The sequence below is a fragment of the Stegastes partitus genome, unplaced genomic scaffold, assembly GCF_000690725.1.
Source record: "Stegastes partitus isolate 25-593 unplaced genomic scaffold, Stegastes_partitus-1.0.2 Scaffold149, whole genome shotgun sequence".
NCBI lineage: Eukaryota > Metazoa > Chordata > Actinopteri > Pomacentridae > Stegastes > Stegastes partitus.
The window spans coordinates 217124-237730 of NW_007577880.1; the positions used below are offsets into that span (position 1 = coordinate 217124).

Consider the following 20607-nt stretch of genomic DNA (forward strand, 5'->3'; position numbering starts at 1 on the left):
GAGGTAAAAGGTAATTAAGGTACTCTAAAGCAGGGTTTCTCAACTGGTGGGTCGCGACCCAAGGGTGGGTCGCAGACCTGTTCTGGGTGGGTCGCGGACAGCTGGTCAAATTTAAATAATATATAATGTGCTCTCAGGTTGGACTCTTTTTTTATTTTGAAACATTTTTTATTTTTGACAGGCACGGTAACAACAGTTTGTTTGACGTTCATTTTAAGTTTGTGTTGATGTTGGGACGCAAGATGGCAAAAACATGACCCGGAGTATTTAAAATGTGGGTTTTCATACTAGGACTGGACCCGAATAGCCACCTATTGGTTCACTGTGAATACTGAATTATAAGTAAAACTGACCTCATGACCACGGGAACATGTGGGTCCCAGAGTGAGACCAGTTGAGAACCCCTTCTCTAAAGTACTTTTTGTGAGGAGGGGTCCATAGTTTTAGCCTCACTGAGATGGATGTGCTATATTTTTGATCAACAAAAGAAAAAAGGCTGCTTTTATACTTCAATTAAACATGACAAATATAGGAGACTCTCATGTTTAAACATGTGATGCCCTCATATGTATGTATATTTATACCAACACTTGCAAACACACAGGCGCAGACATATTACTCACAATCCAATGTTCTGTATGAAATGTTTCCACAGAAAACCCACAACAGATGCAAATTGTAATTTAGTCGCTGATTCTCTCTCATTAACGTCAAAATTCAGCGCACACACACTCGCACATAAAAATTCACATGGAGGCAGACAGCTACTTTAGCTGGAGTTGGGTTTGTGTGGGCGAACGAGGCAGGGCTCTCACTTTGCTTTAAACAAAGACATCAAGAGTGTCGGTGTCTCCACGTCAAGACTGAAACGATAATTACTGTCATTCAAGCAGAAAGCTCATAGCACAGGCGGGAATTAATGCGCGTTAGCTAGTGACTATGTGTCTCTAAGATAAACTTACACCAGCTGTCTGAGGCTTCATTTCACAAACTGCGACTGTCTTAACGCTTCAATTCGACTGCGTTTTGCCTCTCGGCCACGTCGACGCTCCAGCCACGAGCGCCGTGTGCATCCTAACTGCTCCTTTGAATTTGTACGGCAATTTGTTTATGTTCCCGTCCTGATAAGTTTACAACGGGAGCGGGCAGAGTTTCATTGTTTAGCTTAAGGACACTTTGAAATGCCATACTGTTGAAGAAGGAGCTCCTAAGCTCCCTGGACCAATAATAAACATTTCGCATTAGAATTTTAGGAATTTACCGGCTGCTCGGATGCCTTTGAGTCCATATTTCTGGCAGCAGGAGCATTACTGGCTTTGCATTAAACAATTAGAACACCCTGTCCTGACGGGTAAGACTTGACAGTGAAACAAAAGGCTTTTGACACCACGTTGAACAAATTACCAAAGCTGTTGTTTAGCTTGACGAAAGACCCCAGATGCAATTCCTAAAATTCAAGATACAAATGAGCAGCAAGTTATTCTTAGTCCAATGCTGGCACTAGCTGGTCCACAGAGCTTCCCTTACCAATGGTGCTGCATTGTTGAAACCCAGTCATTAGCCAGATTGGGCTTTTCAGCCTACAACCCAAAAACCACAACTTGACTCTCGTCTAACCGTAACCCCAACAACAGATTAACCTTTGTTGCTCCTCACATTAATGTCAATGTTAATTTAGTACCAGCGTGGGATTATGGGAGTCAACTATGATCTACTGTACAACTAGGTCACAGAGGCCCCGAGAGAGGCCCAGAGCCAAATCCCACCAGGCATTCTTCAGGAGGCAGGGTGGCTTTTAGGTCACTGAGTGCAACCTTTAATCACTCCACTCGCATTAAAAAGCTGCGAGTGTCTTACAAAAAGGTACAGCAGTTTTATGGTACCGTTTGATGGAGTCAGTGTTCGCGGTCTCAGTTTAATAATGCCTAAGGTCCTTTAAAACTCATCGTCTGGCCTGGCTGTGGAGCAGGACATGCTGCACTTCCTTTGTGTACACTTCCATTTAAACCATAAACATGCAATCTGGGGACGCCGTATAACAACCGAGGATAGCGTTTGTGTGGAACAGTATGAGGCCCACGTCTCTGTTTTGCTAAGAGCACATGAAAACTGAAAAGAGAGAGCCACGAGTTCCAGACATCTGTTTCCCCTTCGATGGCCAGAAGTATAGAAAAGCTTTAAAGTGTATCAGGAAAGTTAGAGAAGTAGTTTTGAGGAAAGTTGTCATAAAAACTCGAGGATTTCAACTCAATTTAGTTTCAGGAGATAGCGGACGAGAACAATGATCGGAGTTTCTTCAAGGGTTAGGGTGAGTTTTTACCATCCGATCAAAGTTAGCAAAGCTCACGGCGGAGGCAATTTTTTAAAGGAAAATGAAAGTCTGTCTGGTCGGTGTGAGACGTGCATGCAGCGGGTCAGATTAACTCTTTGAAAGCCCAGGAGCTCCATGCCTATCTGTGAGCGCAGGCTATCGACAGCAAGGGGAAAACACCGAGATGGGAGCGTATTCGGTAGCGATGTATTGTGGAAAATGGAATTTCCTTTATCCCTTTTACAAGGCGTGTGACCTCTGCCCTCTGGGTGGCTCTCTCCTCCTGTTTCTCCATTAGTACATGGAGACAGACCGGCACAAGACACACATAAACGCACACAAAGGCATTTGCAATTTCTCTATAACGCTGCCCTCCACACACACACTCACTGTCCAACAGTCAATATTTTCTGAAGGATGGCCTCCCTCGAGAACTAGCAGGCAATCTGAAGGGGACCCTGCAATGAAAGGGCCCGTGATTGCATTCGACCGTAGCCCTTACAAAGATGTCGTACATCAAATGCCAACAGATAAAAAGCCATCCGCGAAGAGTTAATCAGCAGAGTAGCTTTCATGGCCACACAGCAATTTGTCTCAATATCATGAAAAGAAAACAGGCTCTCATAAAAAAAAAGAAAAAAAAAAGGCACCAATATAAATAAATACATAGCAGCATTTGTGTTTCATGTAGCGCTAAATGTGATGTTATCTCAGACGACTCCATGTCTTCGAATGATGCTGTGCTTTTATCTTACCATTTGACAATATTGCCTGACCTTGACAGGCAGGCAGGTGTGTGTGTGTGTCTTTGTATGTCGGCTTTTGTACACTTGTCTTGTGTGTGTCACTGCACTGACGTCCCTTCCCCTCCTCCCCTCTCACTCAGTTGGGTTTGAGAGCCTGACCAATTTGCATTTTGAGTCACAGTGGAAATGCCTGCATAAGAGGCTGTTGAGCATTTTGCATACTTGCCACCTCATACCTGACAGGAAACACTGGTGTGATTCTTACAGAGTGGCACGCCGGGTGAGAACGAGGCTTAATCACAATAGCTGTTAACCCCTGCCTCTGACCCCCCTCGTATCAGCCACCACATTTCAATCAAATTAATACGCCGGCCCCGGCGAAGCCGGTGAAACAGGCAAAAAAGATCAATGGAGGAACAAGGTATTTAACCTGGGCAAGACGCTTGCCAAATACTCCAAAATGCACAGTGAGCCACTTCAAAGACTTCTGCTTGAATGAGTGTTTCAAGGATTATCCAGCGGAGACTACTGAATCAGAATGCCATTTTAAACTTGCAGTTATATTATGGATTGCAACACGCGCTCAAAATTTCTTTCGGCACCAAAAAAATACGGTTTAAAATGTTGGGGAAGGTTTTGATGTCGACGTTTCTGGACGAAGTATACATCAGGGAAGCTAACAGCATCGAGTTATCTAGATAATCTTGGCGATCTTTTCCCCGAGAAACCTGGCTGTGTGCGATTCCAAAACTGCAGTAATCAATACTGCAGCCTGCACACGTGGAAAACCACCGGCGACAAGCAGGACAGCTGGTAAATAGTGTCACAATATTTAAAATTAAAACTACAGGTTGGTGAAACAACTAAATATGTTGTTGTGCCTTTAACTTCAGGGAAGACAATGTCACGGTGACATTCAGAAAATTATCTCAGCTCCAAACTTACAATAAAACACCAGACTACTATATTTAGATCTATGTTTCAAAGAAGCAATCAAATCGAACCCCATCTTTATTTTGTTTTTTTTTACTCATATTCAGCAATAAACGCAGTAAATCTGCTGTTCCTGTTGGAAACAATGGCCGTTCCTTCTGGTTTGGTATGCCATTCACATCCTAACCTTGCTTCTGCTCTCTTTGGAGCAGTCCATCCACCTTGGCAGTGGACAGGCTCGATTATGTTCAAGGCTGAAACACCCCTGGGGTAAAATTCTTCATCTGTACCTGGAAATCTAGACGGTCGTCGCTTCGCTCTCAGGACACGTCGACCTGGACCGTCACCATCAATTGTGTCAGTCTGCATTGACACAAGCATCTGCCACCATCCATTTACCTACACAATGAAGGCAGGCCGTGTTTATACCGTAAATATGACTGAACGCCGCGTTGGGTTAGCTTCTGGGTTACAAGAAGCAGCAAAAGCACACACTAATGTGAAAATCTGGCTGTTGCTGTTTTAAATGTTACTTGACGCATCAAGTTGCACCGTATAAGTACTGTAAGTTCTATTTTTTTTTGTCCCCTCATGGGCCACCAAGCCGAATACCTGTAAACACTGATTCTGATTTGATATTTCAAAGTCTGATTCTTTGCACTGACACATAAACATGCACATCCTGTCACAGATCCCAAAGGTACCGTGTCCTTGGGAGATCGAAGTTTCGTCAAGCTGTACATCAGACATCTGCTAAGCGCCTCATCATGAAAGTGCCGAGGTTTATTCCCTCGCGTTGCCGTGCCAAGAACAACTGGCAGGCGCCAAGAAACCTTCCACTCTGCCACCAAGGTTAGGTGAATGACAACGCTGAGTTACTGAGACACAAGACGGGGGGGAAGGCGACAGCCAGGGAGGGAATAAAAACAGGGGAGGAAGGCTACAGTCACGTCCATCTGTATATTCTCTTCCTATTTCCTGTCCCTTTTTTTAACTTCCAACTTTCACTGAGTTGCCTCTCGAAAAACTAGGAGTTTCCGTCTTACTTTTTTCTTTCTGTTTACATTTTCTCAAAAAAAAACCTCACGAAAACAACAACTAAAAAACCGAAATACTGTTTGTTATTCTCTCTCACACAATCTTGTCTGGCTTACTTCCTCGTCCCACCTCTTTCTGTCGCTTCAGTAAAGAGAGGAGCTAATGCTGCCTCTGCGTTATCAGGCATCAGACAACAACTAGCAACAGGTGCTTCAATATCATCCACAGGAAGGTCAGACAGGAGTCAGGGCGGAAACCCAACCCGGCTGCCCCCTGTCGTCTCTTTAATTCTCCCCTCACTGCTTCACTTAAAGAGAGAGAGACAGAGAAATGTGGATGGAAGGGTGAAAAAAATATGTGGAATACTTTTGCATTTGCATTGCAAACAAGTTAAAAAAATCAATTGCCAAATGGTATCTGACTTTTGTACAACTAGAGAGATACTGGCATTGCCTGCACAAATGACTAATTTCTAATTGGCTGTACTTGCCATTTAACATTCATCCCACTTCATGTGAATCCGCATTCAGAGTGGCCGGTTTAATCTATTTGCATGACTGAATAAACTTGGAACTCTCCAAAAAAAAAAATATTATTCATGTGACTTTTCATGAAGTACAACTTGTTTCCAGACCCACACGATAAAAACTTTACTGAAACAGATAAAGTTATGGTTGTGCTCACTTCCTATGCCAGGCCAGCCGGAAAGATATTAATGATCCACATAACTTTAACCCAACATAAAACGAGTAGTTGCAGATGAGAATAGCAGGTCGGAGTGGTGTGTTAAGATATATCTGTGTGTATTGTGTGTTTCCAAAGCTGAGTTATATCCAACTGGTCTGAGGACACACTATGTTTTTTTTGTTTTTTTGATCAAGATGCAATAAAAGGTGTGAAACCACACATGTGCCAGGTCAGTCGCTACAGGTGTTTCCATGCTGCGATGGCTGCAGGACTTCACTCAACAGAAAGCTAAAACCTTCACACAGACATCTGGTGGATGATAAATAGTCCATAGTTGAGTTCAGCAATATTTTGTAATTGCTGCAAATCTCCATCACACATTAAAACTGCACTTAACAATTTATTCAGATGATCAGTGAGTGATAATGCACCGAGAACAGATGTGGTCCTCCTTGACAGCACTCTGTGCAATGTCAAAGACAAAAAAAACAACATATTGAGCTACTTCATTTGCATGCAGCTACAACTGAGGGCTTCTTCTCTGACCCTTGAAAACAGAACACATGAGTTCGTGCTTATAAAAATTAAGAAAATATCCAAATATCGAGATGCATCTTTAGCCCATTAAACAACAAGCTGACCATTAGACATGCAGTTTTCACATCTATATTTGTTCCAGAGGACGACATATATGCTGGGTTCTCTTTATAAAAAAAAGCTGCTTCGGATACAATCAAAGTCCAGCAAAAGGAAGATTCTGAATGAAGCTGTGCAATGTTGTCATGAAGCAACAGTTTCCACACTTAAAAAGTTGAAACCGTGAACTTTGTCTTGGCTTGAAGCAAAGCACAGCACGAACAATACTGGAAAGAAGTCAAGTTCATATAATAATATTCTGTATGTCTGATGGCAACCAACTCTACTACAAACTATTTTTAGCAACTTTCCAATGACAGGATGGATTTTGCACTTTTTAGGCAGATCCTGTAACCTCATCAACGCCCACATAAAACCCTGATGTTGGTAAACTGTCTCTACTTTCATGTGTTATTGTCTTTTTTTTATTCCATCGATTTACTGTCACGAAGCTTCAACACACCTGAAAAACATGCAACCGCGCTGTTCGCCTGGACTATCAGACCTTGTCCACACGTAGCAGGGTGTCTCACAAAACGAAGATATGTCTCTACGATTCGGCCTGTCATCCACACCAAAACGCAGACTTACGGCATGAAAAACGATTCTTTCAAAAACCAAAATGAAGATTTGTGAATCCTTCGTTTATGCGTCTGCATGTGGACGTCGATAACCGGGGTTTAGGTTTCCAAACATCACTGCCTGCGACAAAATATGTTCTTTACATCACATACACGACCTGTGTTTACATTTGGAAACAGCGTGGACGCCCTCAGAACTGTGTTGGTGTTGTCTCTGGTCCAGGTCCAGATACCGCTCCACGTACAAGAACACGGGTGAAGGAGGACGTTAAGGACGGTTATTTTCCGCCATCTTGCCATTCCATGTCCAAGGCATGTTCTCTGTCAGAGACACCGACGCGCCGGGACGCACTGCCAGCTGGTGGGAGAACTTTGAAATCGTGCTCCAGGAGGAATGTTGTGACAATTTCCTTATGTTCTGGTTGTCGCTCCTGTCGTCGGAGTTATTACATCCTCACGTAGAACATGAATGTGCTTAACATATGCGGTTAGGTGTGGATGAATTTTTTTTCTAAAAATTAGGTGGTGTGTACGTTAGTTTTTTTTCTAGACGGAGGGGACAGGATCTTCGGTTTTACAAAAACCCTGCTACGTGTGGACGAGGCCTTAGCTTCCCACAGCAGTTTTAAACACAGGGACAGCGCATCCGCCATCTGTGGATGAGGAGCCACACTGTGTGTCTGGAGATGTATGGGCTGTAGGGTGAGCTAGGGATTCCCCAAAGGGTCTCTGGCCTGTCGATAGGCTGCAGTCTTTCCCCTGGAATCCAGGGTGAGAGACGAGCCATCCATCAGGCCTCAACTCACACTATACGAGGCAGAGGGGAGGGGAAAAAAAGAAAAAAACAGGATGATTAATGTTCCTCCTGTGTGGCCGGTCTTTTTCCTCAGCGCACACACAAGTTGTACTCTAACACAAAAATGCACGGACATTTACGCGTACACATGCTCGCACACAAACAGAAACGTGCGCACACACACATCAGCGAAAGGCTATATTCCAGAGGATAGGAGATGAAAGATGTCTGAGCTCAACTCTGTTCTTGGCTAACTTCCGTGGTGAATGGAGGGTTATTGACTAAAAAGCAGGACAGCTAGCCCTTATTTATAAATGCTCCTGCTGAGCCAACCGAAAGCATCGCAGCGCAACGAGCACACACAGCTATCAGAAAGAAGTCAGACTGTAGTTTCCATCACCATAACTAACCAGAGCTCGTCGCCACATGAGGAACACATTTCTGATTGTTTCAGTTCCTGAACACATGATGGGCTCAATTTCAAAAAAATGCTTATTTGGAACATAATTACGACGTGTAATTCAAGAGTTGGTATTTTGGAAATAGGATTTAGCATTGAGAAGCAGCACCATGATAATTATGTTTTGCATAGACGAAAAAAAATAAAACATCACATCCCAAGGTAATTCATAACAAAATTTGTGGAAGAAAGAAAAAGGAAATCCGAAAAATTGAATCCTGTTACATCGTGCAAAAAAAAAAAATATTGTGATGCAGGAATTTGGCAACTGTATACCACTTAGTTTTCAAACGTCTCCCACAATTGCACCCCTTAAATACTTCCATTTTACATTTAACAGGGGCCCAGGTGCTTGTAAAATGAGGATTATTTTTTTCCTTTTTGATTCCTCTCTAATGGTTCTTTTCCAGGCTTTCTACTCTATACAACTGAATGAATACAATGGGGATCTGTCCCATTGTAAAGGAACAGGGTAGTTTGGCCATTAAAAGCGCCACACTCAAGTGGATTCATTTTTGTCTGGCCACAAAGGATGCTGGCGAGCTCGTAAGCCGCACATTAATATGACCACAGATCAATGGAGCTGTGAGCGGTCTGAAGGTATTGTTGATGTATTGGCCGGATTTATGAGGGTGCAGAGATGGATATGGTCTGGGGTTGACTGCGAGACCTCGCGTCCTTCGGCGGCGCTAACGCAATAACTGGTGTTAATATTGAGAGGTATGCGGGGACAATTTATGCAAGAAATGAGAATCCGTGCTCCTTCCTGAGCAAACCACCGTTTAAAGTCTTCACTGAGCGATCACCTAATTTGATTAATTTAATTTGCAATGTGTTTGCTGTTTACACAACGTGATTTTTGTGTCTTTTGAACAGTTACACGACTCAGTGGTCTTGTCAAGGCTTTACAGGCTATAAAACAGAGCTCATTTAGACCTGCTATTAAAGTGTGTATTTTACATACAGTACTGGACAAAACACACCAGCCACAGCATTAATACCACCTGCCTCATGTGGCGTAGGTTCCCCTGGTGCCGTCAAAACAGCCCTGACCCATTGGGGATTGGACACAGGACCTCTGGGGGTGTCCTGTGGTGTCTGGCACCGGCATGTTGGCAGCAGAACCTTTCAATCCTGTGGCTTGTGGGATGAGGCTTTTGTGGATCAGGCTTGTCCCGGCACATCCTGTGGATGCTTGTTTGGCTAAAGATCTGGGGATTTTAGAGGCAGAGTCAACACTTTGGGCTCTTTGTTGTTTTCCTCGACCTGCTCCTAAACAGGGACCACGGTCGGAGGTGGGCAGTGGGTGTCAGACTCACATCCTAATGACACAAGAAGTTTCCCAGCAGAACATTGCATTATATGTTATTTACTCCACATTTTAATGTTGTGGCTGATTGTTGTGTATGTCGATGGCAAATGGTTTGCACTTATACGAGGTGTGTCAGAAAAGTTGTCGGACTGGGATCACAAATGATATATTTCAAATAAAAATGACAAGTTTCCCCCTTCAAAGTAATCCCCCTGGAGTCTAACACACTTCCCAGCCTTCTCTGCCACCATGAACTCCTGGAAGGATTCTTCTGCAGCTCTGTCATCACAGCCATCTTGATGTCGTCCACGTCTTCTAAACGGGTCCCCTTGATGACCCCCTTGAGCTTGGAGAAGAGGAAACAATCCCACGGAGCCAGGTGGGGTGAGTAGGGAGGTTGCTCCATCACGGAGATGTTCTTCTCAGCCAGGAACTGTGGGATGCTCAGGGCGTTGTGAGTAAGGGCGTTGTCATGGTGAAGCAGCCACGACTTGTCCTGCCACAACTCTCACCTCTTCTGAACGAAGCAAACGCTGCAGGATCTCTTTGTGCTGGTTGATCGTCTGAAGGGGAAAACTGGTCATTTGTAGTTTGAAATATATCTTTGGTGACACCAGTCCTGGAACTTTCCTGACACACCTCGTATACAGTGCATTTCCACTTCGTAGTACTCAAAGCGCTTTTCAATGTGTTTCTCATTCCCACACATATTTATACACCAGTGGTGACAGAGGTCGGGGTGCCTGCCTGCCATTGGGAGCAACTCTGGGTTCAGTGTCTTGCCCAAGTTGGACACTTTGACTGTAGAGCGTTGGGGGATCGAACCGCTCACCTTGCGACGAGACATCCTGCTTGTCCTTGTATCTATATGTCATAGATATCAACTAACTAACTGTTTTGTAATTGAACAATGTACGCTGGTATAAAAGAGAGAGAAATCAAGAAAGAGAAATCCGTGTGCATTATTGACTGAAAAATTCCTCTCTGCCTGGGTTCAGAAAAAATAGCTGAAACAACCTTGACGCTGCATCGGAAACAATACAAATCAATACAATGACATTTCCAGACTCCCCATAGGATGAAAAAAAAACAGTTAAAACACGCCGTCTCTTGTGATTAATTCAAAGGAAACGTGTAAATTATCATATTGCAAATCCTACTGTGACAGACATTTTCTCTTGAATTAAGAAAAAAATAAGACTTTAAGACTAAATGTCACATTTAATGACTTCCCTTCTTCTTTCCATCCTTAGCGCTAAGCACTCACTAGTTTTTCTGTACAGTGTTTTCCAGAGATCACCTGTCAATCAAACAGTGTGAGCGCTGCTTCCACTGTGTGCTCGGTTTTTTTTTCTTCTCAGAATTTTCTCTTGTATTTTGTTCAGCTGCACTGAATTGTTATTTCAAGCAAGGTGATGTTTGGGGTGTTTTGAACCAGTATTGAGTTTGACATATCAGAAGGAGTAATGGAAAAATATCTAGTGGTACCCAGACCGGAGTGGTTTTTAGGACCGTTCTGTCTGTTACTCTGTCCCGGTCTGGGCGGGGCTCCGCTGGCCCCGGGCCCCGGACTATCAGTCAGGCTGATGTATAGGTCCACAGGGTACAAATGAAACCTGTCACAACAAGGGTAATGATGTCAGAGTCACTATAGCTCACCGCTGGAGGAGCAGAGGGAGGGAGATGAGGGGATAGGAGGATGTGGGGAGGAGAAGAGGGTTGAGTGGAGAGAATGGTAAGGAGGGAGAGGAGAGGTGGAAAGTGTGCAAAGTGTGGAGGGAGGACAGACGCTTTACGACGAAGAGCAGGGAGGAGGGGGAGAAAAAGTGGAAAATAGAAGCAGGAAAGAATTAGCACAAGGAATGTGAACGGGTGGAGAGAGAGAAGTGTGAACATGTAAGGAGATGTGGACAAAACAAGGAACAGAAGGACATGTAGAAGGAGTTTGTGGAAGAGGAGACGTCAACAAGGAAGAGGGAAGGAGGGAAGAAGATAAGTAGAAGTCTGAAGTGTGAAGCAGTGGGAGATAGTGGGGTTATAGGAGGCTGAAGGAAAGTAATGGAGGAGTGAAAACAGAGGATGGATTTGTATTTGTGTGAGAATAAAACAGCCTAACCGAACACGAATGTTCAACCTTGACCTCTTTGTTTTCGCAATCCAGTGTTCATTGATTTTGTTGTGCAGTCAGCTGTGGACATAACAAGAAATTCACAGTGTTGAGTCAGTGTTTTGTTGTGTTTTCTCTCCAAATCTCAACTTTACTCCCCTGACTTTGAGGGAGAAACGAGGTGCGTGAGCAAGAGGGTGTCATCCATGGAGGCGTACAGTAGCTGACATGGACAGGATTTTTAAAAAAGACCCGTTGTCCTCTTTGTCTCACTTTTTCTATCCCTCAATATCACTGCATCTCTCTCTCTCTCTCCCTCTCTCTCTGTGTGTTGCCTCAGCCTTTCTCTGCCTCTCTCTGTCCTCATCCTCCATTATCATTGACATCATCCTTTCCATTCCGCCGGCCCGGCCCGTCCTCAACGCATACATCCACGTACACACAGACGCTGCCTGCATCCTCCCTGCCTTTGCCTCTTTAGCAATCTCTCTCCATCTCAAGACGTGGCCACTAATGGATTGAAAGTCTTGGGGAAGAAGCACCAGTCATTTAAAGATTAATGTCAGGCCTAGTATTCTGAAGGGCAGTCAGCCCAGCCTTTGTGTGTGTGTGTGTGTGTGTGTGTGTGTGTGTCCAGAGGACGTGCGCATGTCATCTCTGCAAAGATGCCCTCTTCATTATCAGCCATTAGGCAAAGACTCAGAGAGAGAAAGAGAGGAAGCCAGAGAGGGTTAGCTGGCTGGCCCGTACGAGCACATATCACAGCTTGTCACCTTCTTCTCAATACCTACTACTAGATAGCCATTAAAACCAAGGACTCATCAATTAACTTACCTCACTCGTGCATAAATATGAATAGGCTCTTCACCGTCTTTGAAATATGCCTCTTAGCTGCAACCAAAGTCTGCTTTAACGACTGATTAAATCTCCTATTGCGCTTCAAAGCTGCACAAGGTATGTTTTGTATTAATTCATCCCGTCTCAGCAGCATCAGCAGCAGCCTGCGAGACAAATACATGAATTGGACCGGAGTCTCTCAGTTTAATTTCCAAGGAATGTATCGGCAGGGGCGGTTCTTTAGAGCCACGGCCGATCGGAGTAATGAAACCCGTGTGCAAAAAGCGCCTCTGTCATCGTATGAAACCCACCCCGTGTTAGACAAATGAGTGCGATTGGCCTGGCACGGGGGAGGCCGGGTGGAAATCTGCTTGAGCGGGAGGGGGGCCAGACGCACTCTGCCACAAGAAATGAAACATGAGCTGCGAGATTCCCCAGGTTCTCGGGCTAAATCATAAGTATTTTATGTGTAAATTGCTTTGGAATTGTTCAATTCCGCCAGCAGTGACTAAGTGCTCCCGACCACAGAGAGGTAGACAAAGTGACCCATTGTCTTCCACAGCAACCGCTAATTGGGGGGGATTCACATATTCAGTTCAGTTGTGGTTATGACTTCACCGGAGCCTCTGGGCGCGGTTACAAAACGTCTAAACAAAAAGTTAATAAACTACTTCAGCTGTTAAAACCGGAGATATGAACACGGGGATTAATGGTTCAATGTGCGCTGGAGCCTGTCGATGCAAACACCGGGGAGGACGCGGGTCTCACCAGCACAAGTTGCAAACAAGACAAACAGAGTTTCCGATTCAATTAACCCGCATCTCGGCGGGAAGAAGATATCAAGAGGAAGCCCGCGCAGACGTGAATGAACGCTTCCTACTGAATCAGTGTTTCTCACTTAACTTGTTCCCAGAAAACGAGGTTCCAGCGAAGGCGGGCAGCACCATATCACAGATGTAATATGAGACGCAATTTCTTGCCAGGGCTTGACATTTCTCACATCTCTTGCAGGAAAAGTGGAATTACAAACCGGTAGGGCGGACTGACGACTTTTAAAGTCTCATAACTGGAACATCGCATTGCAGTTTTCGGAATAACCAACACATCCATGGCGCTGAAGCCCCGGCTGCCTGCTCAGTTCGAATTCTTCTCAACGGCTAAGACAACAAGGCTCTGTTATGCTGCAAGGGCATGATGACAACAACAGTGAATGTTGCAGCCTTGTAAAACCTTGATCCATCAAATGTTTTCCACCGAATCCAACCCTGAACACGGTTTAAGATTGCTCAAAATCCTAGGTTGAAATAATAATGGTTACAGAGCTCACATCAGTGGGGTGAAATCGTATATTTACCTGATTAATACCAAAAGACAGAGCAGTGAATGAAAATTAACATTAAATGCATCTACTCTTGTGTAGCTTCACACAAGGCTGCAGCTACCAAGACCTGAACCTTATTCCTAAAGGTAGGAGTAAAATGAGAGATAATTTTTAAAGCAATTGTCCTCCAGTGTTTTTAGATAAATCGATAGCAGAGGAGCTTATTTATTGTTCTCTCAAGTAACTGATCATTCCAGTTCTTCCCGCAGTGGAAGTGGAGGGTGGACTTGCATAGAAATTTTTCTAATATCGAACAGCAAAGTAATCTGAGGGGCAGCCACTGAAAAATACACACTGGCAGCAGACAAAGAAATGATTACAGCAGTAAATACAGCGCGGAGACCGCACGTACACAAACAGAAATACACAAACAGCCAAGAATCTCGGTCTGAAGCACAAAGACGTACTTGAGCAATGCCCTTCAAAACGCACATGCGCCGCGCCAACCCCGTGTCAAACAGCAGCTTTTATTTAATTGAGCGAGCGACCCTCGAAATATCGGCGCACATCCCCGCCGCAGAGAAAGAGACACTTTTGAACATCTGTGTTCGTGTGAAGCCCGCGAAAGCAGCAGCCCGAGCTCTGCTAAATATTTAATGGGCCTGTCTGATGGTCATAATCGCTTTTAAGAACAATAGATGAAAACAAAGGGCGCCAGTGAAAAACTGCACCAGAGGTTAAAGCCACATCTCGCGGAGTGACAGGGTTAGAGGGAGGGGAGGGCGAGGAGGAGGAGAAAGAAAAAGAAAAAAAGAAAAAGGGAGAAGCACTCAGAGCCATAAAAAATACATGACAGGTGACTATCAATGTTAAGCGGGTCTGGCGTTTGACCCAGGAGCAGCATATAGGGTCCCATGACAGGCTGCACACTTAAGAGCTATATTTGGAAGCGACATACAGGAAGAAGTGTTTCTACAACCTGCAGAGTTAAGCTGTGTGACATGTGATGCAGATTCTACTCGATTGCCATTGTTGCTATATCCAGACAAGAATTTGACCTGTTTTTGAAGAACCTGAGAGCAATTAATTTTAATCGTCGGGAAAAACAACCATCAAGAATTCTGACAATCGATGAATTATTTAAGTCAACATTCGATGCCACAGAGCGGTTTAAAGACACGACCTTGGGCTGTGGGAACCGGAGACGGTTTCCTTTTTTTCACTATTTTTGTGACATTTTATAGACTCGTTGATATAAAATGTCAGTTTGCCACAAATATACAATAAAGGAGAGCGAAAGAAAAAAAGTTTGCCCTCATCTAAGGATCTCGGTGCGGAGATGGCAGGTAGTCTGACTTTATCACTCCTACATGAACCCAAAGACGTTTTGTTTGTGGTGATCAACATGCCAAAAAAAATTACATTTGAAATACGTCTGTGTGATACTTGGGATGCTCATAGAAGTCTACTGGCAGTTTGAACTGTTTTCCCTCTAAAGTACATTTTGCTATCTGTCCTCCAGAATGAGATTCACCTGCTCATGAGATGGAACCAGAAACACAGTACGGAGCCGTGCAGGTGGATCTCTTAACAGATGTATTACTTATATGTACGGTGCTGGGGTGCCTGAACATGGAAAAGACATATAGAGGTGTCAGTCAAACAACGCTCCTCATGCACTGCAAAGCAGAGGAAGCTTTCTACTGCCAGCTTCTGTGATGTCTGATGGATATATACATGTATATATAGCTCAGTAATGGAGGAAGAGTTGGTTGAACTTGCACCGATATCACCGAAGCCGCACTTCAAAGCAACTTATTAACTATTTCATAATTAATTATTAGGAATTGTGTATTTAGACTCGTAAATAATTGAGTATATTTTGCTAAACTATCATCATCAGTGTGTTGTAAGTCATTAAAAAACCATTACACGTTGTTCGTAAGCGATTCTTAGATGTGCTACCAATGTGCAAATTATTTAAAGATGCTACAGGATGGAAAGAATCCTGAAAGCAAGAGGAATTATTTTAAGTTTTTTGTGATTTCAAAGGGAAAAATATTTTAAACTTAAATAGCAGTATCGCCATTATTTATTTAATCAAGCAAATAAAAATTACTTTGAATGTATGTTGAATATTTAAAAAATATTATAAAAAATTGATTAATTTACCATTTGAATGTATGATGGAAATGGTTTTTTTTGTGGCTAATTTATTTAGCTAAGTTATTTAGCATGTATCTCTAAGTTTTATTCATTGGTGGAATATATCACCAGTATTGTGATGGACTTCCATTGTTGTGACTGGGATTTTTACACTGCATAGCTGAGGTTTATTGTTTTAAACTTCACAAAGCAAACGTGTAGAAAATTTCAAGTGCAGGCCGAAAACAGAGAAGCACCAGGGAGGCACGTCAAGGGATGGGAAGGACAATGAGGAGACGTAAATAAGCAGACAACACGGGCGATCAGCAGGAAGTGGGTTGGTGTTGAGCTGAAGGAGGTGAAAGGCAGAGAGACAGAGCCGAAGAGGCAAAGGCACGGAGAAGAAGAATGATGGACAAGGAACAAGAAGGAAAAAAAATTAACTCGTGACATGAAACAGGAGCAGGCGGCCAGATAACCACGGAGCTTTCCTTTGTGTCAATTAAAACTTGCACCTCACAAAGGTATACAGGAGGAAGAGGAGGATGTAGCTGATCGGAGGTGGCGAAGAGGTCGACTTCTCAGCTCACCCTGTCTCTCTCCTGTCTGTCTTTCTGGATGTTTTAGAGCTCACAGCTACCGGCGGGCTTCACCGAACCCCCTTTTTTAAAACACTGAAAGCCGGACGCTGTGAGCTGGCCTCTCCCGCTAACTCGCTGACATAAATGTGTTTGTGTGGCGGGCTGGTGGGGAGCTAAGGAGCAGCGACACGAGGAGAAAACATGCCGTCCGTCTCCGGGAAGATGAATCAAAGTGATGAACGGGACGAGTTTGAGAAATCGGCAGTCCTATTTGGGGTTTGTCAAAGATCTGACTGATTTATTTGGCGGGAACTGATGGCGAGGAGGGTTCTCCATTTCCATGTTTCAATTCCAGATAAAGCAGGGCAAGCTAGAGGCGATTTAAAAGGAGATTTTCTGTGGGAAAGGGAAAGAAAAGGGGGAGTGAAAGAAATCCAAAAAAAAAAAAAAAGAGAAAGGGGGAAGAAAAGTAAGACGGACAGGGGGCAAGAAGTGTGAGAAAGCAGGGAGAAAGTGCAAGGGAGGCAGATGGAGAATAAGAAGCAGACAGGTTCACCTCTCATTAACTCACCTGCCACACACCGTGCCACAAAGCAATGCACCTCCCAAGGACATGAATTAAACAGAGAGCCAACTACCTCAGAGAAAAGCAGCCCTGCCAGCACTTAGCCAGGCCTCATAAACAACCAGCTCGCATTTGTCACTTCCTCTTCACCCAACAAAGCGACAGCAGAAATAAATTACTTTTAAGTAGACCTTGTTCCTCCTCTCCCTCAGCATGCTCTTCTTGCCTCGGCAGCTGATTCGAGCTAACAGTGCAAACCGTCGGACGGCGGGAAGTCAACGGCGCGGCTCAGGCAGAGAGTTGATCCTCGTGTACGTGTTTATTTATGGTTTGTCATCAATCAATTCACAAGGAGAACAAAAGAAGCTTGGATATGAAGAAACTGACAGATGGAATTGAAGCTACAGTTTGATTAAGACTTCAGTTTGCTTCAAAAGGCAGTGAAAAGCACATTTATTGAAACATAATAGAACACCAATCACTGAGAAACCAAGAAAGAGAAGCGTATAGTCATGTAGTCCGATGCAATGTGGGGCGGCTCAGGTGGTAGAGCGAGTCGGTCGATGATCGGAAGGTCGGCGGTTCGATTCCGCCCTGTAACCTGTTTCATGGTCGTTGTGTCTTTAGGCAAGACACTTCAGCCACCTTGCCTGGTGTGAATGCGTATGAATGGATTGTTTGAGGTGGTGGTCAGAGGGGCAGAATGGCAGCCACACCTCTGTCAGTCTACCCCAGGGCAGCTGTGGCTACAATCGTGTGTGTGAATGAATAATTGACAAAGCGTCTTTGAGTGTCTAGAAAAGCGCTTTATAAATCTGATCAATTATTATTATTATTATTATTAACGTCCTGCGTTACCGACAGGTCAACAACACAACGCACGTGTTGCTACAGTTATCATTAAAAACCAACAGATTGTCTCACATTTACACAATTCCTGCAAGTTCGTCACCTTTTTGGCCAGACAAGCAAGTCTTATGTTGACCCCACATGGATGGTGAATGAGCCTCACATTGAAACCTGCACACAGCTGAATACAACATTAATGTCACATGGCAGATTCAGTCTCTTTCTGGATGTGACAAAATGGTAACAAAATGCACTACCGCTACAGAGAACGCTCTGGATTTTTCTTCTCTTAGGATGAGTCAGGGCGGTTGTGGGATTGTGGCGAGAATGGCAGCTTTCCACCACTATATCTGTAAAAAGGCAACTAAAGTCAGGTCGAGGTCTGACTCGTATCAGCGCTTATGAAAGGAGATACCCAGAATGTGAGTAATAAACAAGTACACTCCCTCCCCTGTTCCCTCAAATCCTTCAAACCCCTGAGCTGCAAAGCACGACTTGAAGCTGCTCCAAAAGCTCTCCATCACCCCCTCCCTCCTTTTTCCCATTATGTATCTATTCCTCAACAGCTGAGATACTCTCCTTTTTTTTTTGCCTCATATCCCTGGAACCTTCCTCAAAAAAAAAAAAAGATCAAGAAAAGAAGCAGGCTACTCAAATTCCTGGCATGCCATCCGTGCCATGGTTCGCGCCGCCATCCACACATCTATCATCGATCATCTTGCGCCGTGCTGGACGGGAATCACAAAACACAAAGCACCTGGATGCATCAGCCGGAGGGACCACCCAGGCCCAAAGATTTGTGTATGGAACTAATCACTAAACACCCTCACCATATTTGATGAATGTGCCCGTCTCGCCGGTGTAAGACGAGCCCCCCTCCCCGCCATGAAGAAGGTTTTCCTCCTCCTCTGCCCCGCTACACCACCATCCTCCATCGCCACTGTAGTAAATACCCCATTAGCATTCCAAGATTGGCTGGAATCCTGCTGCTAAAGGCTGCTATTGAGCTAGTCTCCGGAGAAAACATAGGTTTGTTAATCAAGTGAAGGCAAAACAATTACTAGAATCCGATAATCAATGTCCGTGGCCAAACAATAAATCCTCGGTGGCTGCTCGCGAGAAGGGAAAGTAGCAGGGAAATGGGATGCTACTAATTAAAGAAATCTACTAGTATGCTATCGTTAGTTAATAGCTACGCTGCTGCACCATTTAGCCCATCTGATTAGGCTGTTTGACATAGCCTATGTAATGGCCACTGCAAAGTCCTTTTCCCTTTTTCTTACAGGGATGCTCGCCCAATTACGACTTGACGGATACTTACAGTCCCTTTGAGGACTTTGAAGCTGCTTCTCCTTTAGTTGTCAGAGCATGTGTTGTGATAGTTCTCTACATATCATTCAAAATTACATGTGTGCAGGTAGTTGAAAGACACACAGCCACGAATCACTGCAAAAATATACCAAAATAAAGAATGCATGGTACCTATGCATGGCTTTAAAACTAAAGGTCATAAGGGTCGAAGCTAATGTGAAATAAGGATATACCCTCTCAGACTGTGCCAGACATAATCTCTCAACCGTACAGATGGAAATTTCAATTCTAGTTGTCCTCCGTGGGATCAAAAATCCGGATTCGGCATCAGGCGCTGGGTGGAGAGTCTAACAGGGTGCCGGGAATTACACAAAGAGAATCAGGTGAGATAAATCTGTCTGGATTTAGGAGAGCCGCGTGAGCTGCTAATTGCTAGAATACAGACCGGAGAGGAGTTTGGGGATGTGTGCAGCAGCAGTTGGACGTACAACATCACCGTGCATGTAAGGAATGATCGTACATTCAGCCTCAAACTACGAAGGACTTCTGTCAGTGGCAAGTCTTCAAATCATCATCATCATCGTGGAACAAGTGGAGTGACACAGTGATGGAGTCAAACTCTGAATGCAACGCTGCTGTACATTTTTTTTTAATACAGCACAAAAGGTGAGTGCAGCAGAAATAATGATCGACTGTAGAGGCAGTCGTGCTGGCATGTCTCCACTTAGCACAATGGCAACCATAACTCTGCCATGATCAATAGATGTTCATGACTGGCTTTAAAAAGGTTCCATCCTCCACCCTCTTCCTATCCATCTATTCCTGCCTCATTTCCAGTCAACTCTTCCTCCCCATCTCATCTATAATTCCACTTCTGATGCTTCCCTGCCTCATCTAGATAATATCGCCTACTCTCCCGCTCGTCCTTCTTCACCTACTTCTTTCTTGTTTTCCTTTACACTCTCGCATCTCTCTCTTTTACACTTCCTTCCATCTTTCTTACTAATTCCTCCCACTCAGTATCTTCCGCTCTCTCATTTCACTTTCTTCTCGTTCCCTTCATTCATTCACCGTCCTCCCATTCTCCTCTCCATCCCTCCGTCTTCCTCTATCATCCCTCGCACCTGTCTGTAACCCATCCTCTCCCTTATTTCATTCTTCTTTCCCCTCTCTTCGCACGCTGCCATTCTTTCCTCCATTCATCCGCCGTCATACTCCCTCAACTCCTCGCGTCCCTTTCACCTGCCCTCCGTCTTCTCCTTTCTCCCTCTATCATATCTCCCTCCAACCAGTCCTCTCCTTCCATCTGCCACCTCTCCTTCCCCCAAATGTGTCGTCTCCCCGTGCTCTCCTGCAATCTGCAGTTCACAGGTTTCCCAGGGCACATTGTT

General features: G+C 44.3%; 1 long non-coding RNA gene across 1 annotated transcript in view; it reads right to left on the reverse strand.

Moving 5' to 3' along the window:
* The window catches only part of LOC103355423 (uncharacterized), a 20234-nt gene extending 164 nt beyond the window's left edge, over nt 1-20070 (reverse strand). The window contains exons 1-2 of the long non-coding RNA XR_520089.1: nt 20059-20070; nt 14428-14431 (exon numbers count right to left, since the gene is read on the reverse strand). This is a non-coding gene — a long non-coding RNA (uncharacterized LOC103355423). The remainder of the gene's footprint in view (nt 1-14427; nt 14432-20058) is intronic.
* Between the last annotated feature and the right edge of the window lie 537 nt (nt 20071-20607).